A 6141-nucleotide genomic window follows, 5' to 3' on the forward strand; every position below is an offset into this window, starting at 1 on the left:
TACAAAAAGCAAGCGGACGGGCGTTAAACCATACCGGCAGTCGCCTGGCGAGAGTCTCTCTCCTTTAGATCGAATTAAACGAGACGCGAAGATGCTTTGGTGTGGCGCATTAAGGACGATGTGACTTACTTTCCGCTGATCACTTCTGGCGAATTACGAGGAGCTTCCTTACCTTTGGAAACGCTGCTGTTGCGTTACGACAACATATTCCGAAGGCACACGGCGAAGTTGGGACGACGCATCGAACATGATCTCAAGTCTCTCTCTCATTTCCCATTTCTCGTAACATTCGTTCACACACTCTGCCTGGTCCGCTTCTCTCGGTTGTGTGCCCCCGTTGTACGAGGATTACGCCACAGCTTCTTTCGTCATTTTTACACATATATAAAATATATCACTCTACGTGTGTGATATATTTAACACGTATACGACGACCTCAGAGTAGGCGAGATTACCCGCTGAATTTAAGCATATTACTAAGCGGAGGAAAAGAAACTAACAAGGATTTCCTTAGTAGCGGCGAGCGAACAGGAAAGAGCCCAGCACTGAATCCCGCGGTACTGCCGCAGGGAAATGTAGTGTTCGGGAGGATCCGTTTATCCCGTGACGTTGCATCGCGTCCAAGTCCATCTTGAATGGGGCCATTTACCCATAGAGGGTGCCAGGCCCGTAGCGACCGGTGCGCGTCTCGGGAGGGTCTCTCCTTAGAGTCGGGTTGCTTGAGAATGCAGCCCTAAGTGGGTGGTAAACTCCATCTAAGGCTAAATACAACCACGAGACCGATAGCGAACAAGTACCGTGAGGGAAAGTTGAAAAGAACTTTGAAGAGAGAGTTCAAGAGTACGTGAAACCGTTCAGGGGTAAACCTGAGAAACCCAAAAGTTCGAAAGGGGAGATTCATCGTCGACAAATGCTGGCTCCCGTTGGTGCGCGAAACCCCGAAAGGGGTGTCCGTCGCTTTTCCGCAAGGAGGGCGCACGGATGTTACGGCCAACGGCGAACGTTCCGGCTACGTAGACGTGCACTTCTCCCCTAGTAGGACGTCGCGACCCGTTGCGTGTCGGTCTACGGCCCGGGCGGTTAGACCGTTGCGTCGCCTTGTGCGTGCGCGACGGACCCTCGGTGACCCGACCGGCTGCGCGACGGTGTTCCCCCAGATGGTATCGGGCCGCAACCAGTCTTCTCATTCGAACGGTGCGTCAGGCCCGCCGCAAGCTCGGTCAGCTTTGTTTGCCCTGTGGTACGGACGTCTTTCCCGTTCACGGGCCTGGCCAGCTGTTAGCCGGCGGAGCCCTCGGACTGGCCAAGCTTTGAATTACCTGTCGGCGGCGCTATTGCTTTGGGTACTCTCAGGACCCGTCTTGAAACACGGACCAAGGAGCCTAACATGTGCGCGAGTCATTGGGATGAGTAAACCTAAAGGCGAAATGAAAGTGAAGGTCGTCCTTTGCGTCGGCCGAGGGAGGATGGGCGCTGCATAGTGCTCCGCACTCCCGGGGCGTCTCGTTCTCATTGCGAGAAGAGGCGCACCTAGAGCGTACACGTTGGTACCCGAAAGATGGTGAACTATGCCTGGTCAGGACGAAGTCAGGGGAAACCCTGATGGAGGTCCGTAGCGATTCTGACGTGCAAATCGATCGCTGGAACTAGGTATAGGGGCGAAAGACTAATCGAACCATCTAGTAGCTGGTTCCCTCCGAAGTTTCCCTCAGGATAGCTGGCACTCACTCCTCCGTTCCTTCGGGGACGCGTCGAGTCTCATCTGGTAAAGCGAATGATTAGAGGCCTTGGGGCCGAAACGACCTCAACCTATTCTCAAACTTTAAATGGGTGAGATCTCTGGCTTGCTTGGTTCATTGAAGCCACGAGATTTCGGATTAGAGTGCCAAGTGGGCCAATTTTGGTAAGCAGAACTGGCGCTGTGGGATGAACCAAACGCAGAGTTAAGGCGCCTAAGTCGACGTTTATGGGATACCATGAAAGGCGTTGGTTGCTTAAGACAGCAGGACGGTGGCCATGGAAGTCGGAATCCGCTAAGGAGTGTGTAACAACTCACCTGCCGAAGCAACTAGCCCTGAAAATGGATGGCGCTGAAGCGTCGCGCCTATACTCTGCCGTCAGCGGCAAGTGGGGAGGGACGGTGCCATTACTGGTGACCGTCCTCCATGAAGCCCTGACGAGTAGGAGGGTCGCGGCGGTGTGCGCAGAAGGGTCTGGGCGTGAGCCTGCCTGGAGCCGCCGTCGGTGCAGATCTTGGTGGTAGTAGCAAATACTCTAGCGAGACCCTGGAGGACTGACGTGGAGAAGGGTTTCGTGTGAACAGCCGTTGCACACGAGTCAGTCGATCCTAAGCCCTAAGAGAAATCCTATGCAAATGTGGTGTCCTAAAATCAATGTCTGCAAACATATTATTATACAAAGAGATAAATTGAAAGATAAAAAAAAGAGACACACACACGTTGGGCGAAAGGGAATCCGGTTGCTATTCCGGAACCCGGCAGCGGAACCGTTTAACATCCGGGCCCTCATTGAGTGTTCGTCGGGGTAACCCAAAATGACCTGGAGAAGCCGTCGGGAGATCTGGGAAGAGTTTTCTTTTCTGTATAAGCGTTCGAGTTCCCTGGAAACTTCTAGCAAGGAGATAGGGTTCGGAACGCGAAGAGCACCGCAGTTGCTGCGGTGTCTGGATATTCCCCTCGGACCTTGAAAATCCAGGAGAGGGCCACGGGAGGTCTCGCGCCGGTTCGTACCCATATCCGCAGCAGGTCTCCAAGGTCAAGAGCCTCTAGTCGATAGATTAATGTAGGTAAGGGAAGTCGGCAAATTGGATCCGTAACTTCGGAATAAGGATTGGCTCTGAGGAGCGGGGCGTGTCGGGCTTGGTCGGGAAGCGGGTCTGGCTGACGTGCCGGGCCTGGGCGAGGTGAAGGGTCTTAGACTTCGGTCGACGTCCTGGGATCCGAACTCGGTCCCGTGCCTTGGCCTCCCGCGGATCTTCCTTGCTGCGAGGCTTCCGCGTCGGTTCAGCCGTCGCGTGTCGTTTCTTCGGCCGCCATTCAACGCTCGGCTCAGAACTGGCACGGACCAGGGGAATCCGACTGTCTAATTAAAACAAAGCATTGCGATGGCCCCCGCGGGTGTTGACGCAATGTGATTTCTGCCCAGTGCTCTGAATGTCAACGTGAAGAAATTCAAAAAAGCGCGGGTAAACGGCGGGAGTAACTATGACTCTCTTAAGGTAGCCAAATGCCTCGTCATCTAATTAGTGACGCGCATGAATGGATTAACGAGATTCCCTCTGTCCCTATCTACTGGGAGCAAGAGATCTGGGAGGGACTTCTTGGTCGGACTCACGTCCAACACGACCGAGTCGAGAACTGCGATGGAACTGATGACTCCCTCGGAGGACTTCGGTGAAGTTAGCGGGCCCAACTGGTTCAAATCCACTCACCTCACCTCCTCGTGGGGCTCCTGGGGTCCTGAAGCCGGGGCACCGGTCTTCAGGACGCGAAAGAGTGAGTGGTAAACCCGGACGGTGGTGGTGGTAAAGTTGATCGGAAGAGTTGAGTTGTGGGGGCCTTCGGGTCCCACGGCAATAGACCACGGAAGCGTCACCTCTGTATCTGCATAGCAGTCGCACTACTAGGCACTCTGTGTCTATACTGGGGGCGGCCGGACGCAGAGCGGGCTCTGCGGCTCGGAACAACCGTGTCCAGCGAAGGGGTGGTCCCGAAACCAGCGTTACGACGTCTGTGAGGGAGGGTGACGTGAAGTGTTAGGGGTCAGTGGATCGTATTAGTCTGGACCCCAGGTGGCGTGGAACCCACCGTCGCCAGCAGCTCAATTACGAAGACAATGGAGCCGAAGCCATCGTCCATTAGAGAAATTTTAGCTTCATAATTAGGGTGGGAAAAACATGTATACATTAATTTCGCGAAATAATGAAACCCGCGTATCCACAGGAAATATTGCAGGAACCATAACAAGGAACCACATCAGGAACATAAAACACTTAATAAGCCAAGGACACCTCATCATCGACAAGTCTTCATCGGAAGCACAGCAAGATTCGAATAACGAACAGGAACCTTAAGAACTTCAAGAACCTCAAGAATTTAAATAAAACAGGAAGAACTTCAGAAACATAAAGCCTCAAGACCATAAACCTCAAGAACACAAAGCCTCAAGGACTCCAGAAATAGGCAGAACAGTGAAGACAAAAATAGAGAAGGACGTAGTTCTACGATGCTAGAACCAGATACCGTAAGTCTTCTGGTGTCGCAACGACCCGCTAGACTGCCCTGGTGGTACGTGGCATCAGAAGAAGCGGGGGCCTTGTCTTAGCCGACCGGGCTGCGAGGGGATCACCCTCTATAATAAGTCCCTAACCCCAAGCTATGGTGCGTGGCAATGAGGGTGCGTGACGATCAAGCATCGCCACGTGGCTGGTGGGAGCACCAGTCCCTAGCGACCAACTTCGGAATACCTGGCGCCTTCCGATGCAACCAAGCCTTACCCGGGTATAGGGGGCTCTGCCCGGGTGGACATTATGACCCGCCACACTCGTGGGATCAAGTATGGATTCAAAAATACCAAAAATTAAAACCTTAAAAACTAAAAATAAAAACAAAGATGTGGAGGAGACAGAAATGGAAGTGGAAGAAATAAACCGCAACCGCAAGAGGAAGGATGACACGACCATAGCATCGGAAACCGATTCTTCGGTCACATCCCGACACAATAAGAGACCGAAGAACAAGAAAAGGATACTAACACCTGTCCAGTGCAAGAGTGACTCTTCATCAGAAGAGGAAACCCAAGCACCGCAGGTTGAAGATACCTCCAACAGAGGAAACAAATGTACGGTGAAAATGCCGCTAATTGACGATCTCATAGACTTATCTACGAAAGTCTGTAGATCGTCAAAATTAGCAGAAGCAAAACAGCTCCAGCTAAAGATCCGGGAAGTACAAGCGTTTGTACTCAAGATCGTTGAGCGAAATAACTTGCTGGAAGAGCAAGTAAAAAGCAGAGAAAAGGAACAAGCAGAGAGTGACCTACTCCTGCTTAGTTCAACGATAACTAAGGCAGTGGAAAAATTGACCACACTTAAGCAACAGATTCCAGTACAGCAAAAGAGCTACGCCGACACAGTAAGGATCAGCTCGAACATCACGCCGAAAAAGGTGTTAAAGAAACCCATAGCATCCAAGAATATAATAACCGTGTTCCCTGCAGCAGAGAGTAAAATCTCTAGTAGCGAGGAAACGAAGAAGATTCTGGAAAAGAGCATTATTCCCTCCAAGGAGAAGCTAAAAATTAAGAACGTTAGACGGATACGTAACAACGGATTATTGCTGGAAACTGACTCCAAGGAAGACATGGAAGCTCTTCTTAAGAGTAAAAAGCTGGAGACAGCCGGTCTTAAAGCCAGTCTTCCTGAAAAGAAACAACCTTTGGTCATCATGTACAACGCTCCCAAGGATCTTTCAGATAAAGAACTTCTTTCGGCACTAAAATCGCAAAACTTCGAAGAAATGTCGGAAGAAGATTTTGCGGAAAATTGCAAACTGCGATTCAAAACAGGAGACAAAAGCAAAACAACGGTGAACTGGGTAATACAAGTTACACCCCGAACGAGAGAGCAACTAAGGAAGAAAAATCGCGTCTTCGTTGGATGGAATTCGTGTCCTATAAGGGACTACGTTCCTATTAGTCGATGCTACAAGTGCCAGAGTTTTGGACACATTTCCAAATTCTGTAGAGCAGAGAAAGACACATGTGGCCATTGTGGAACTGTAGGACACGCTTTTAAAGCATGTTCCAAAGCAGAACAAAGTCCCACCTGCGTAAACTGCAAGAAGGCAGGGAAGAAATGCGATCATTCATCCAGATCCAAGACTTGTCCAGCATATCGAGCAGCGCTTGAGAACTATTTAACAAAAGTTGATTATGGACAACGATAGTCCAACAGGTCCATATAATGAAACCATAAGACTAAAAGTTGCACAGGTAAATGCACAAGGCGCCAAAATTGTCATGGATGAACTTCGACAATTGGCATTTGAGAAAAACATCGACATTCTCCTCATACAAGAACCCTACAGTTACAGAAATGTTATCTGTGGCCTAGGCATATCA

General features: G+C 50.7%; 1 pseudogene; it reads left to right on the forward strand.

Moving 5' to 3' along the window:
- The first annotated feature begins 431 nt into the window (after positions 1-431).
- LOC143187460 (large subunit ribosomal RNA) lies at positions 432-3345 on the forward strand (annotated as a pseudogene).
- The last annotated feature ends 2796 nt before the right edge of the window (positions 3346-6141 follow it).

The sequence above is a fragment of the Calliopsis andreniformis genome, unplaced genomic scaffold (genome assembly GCF_051401765.1).
Source record: "Calliopsis andreniformis isolate RMS-2024a unplaced genomic scaffold, iyCalAndr_principal scaffold0041, whole genome shotgun sequence".
Lineage (NCBI taxonomy): Eukaryota > Metazoa > Arthropoda > Insecta > Hymenoptera > Andrenidae > Calliopsis > Calliopsis andreniformis.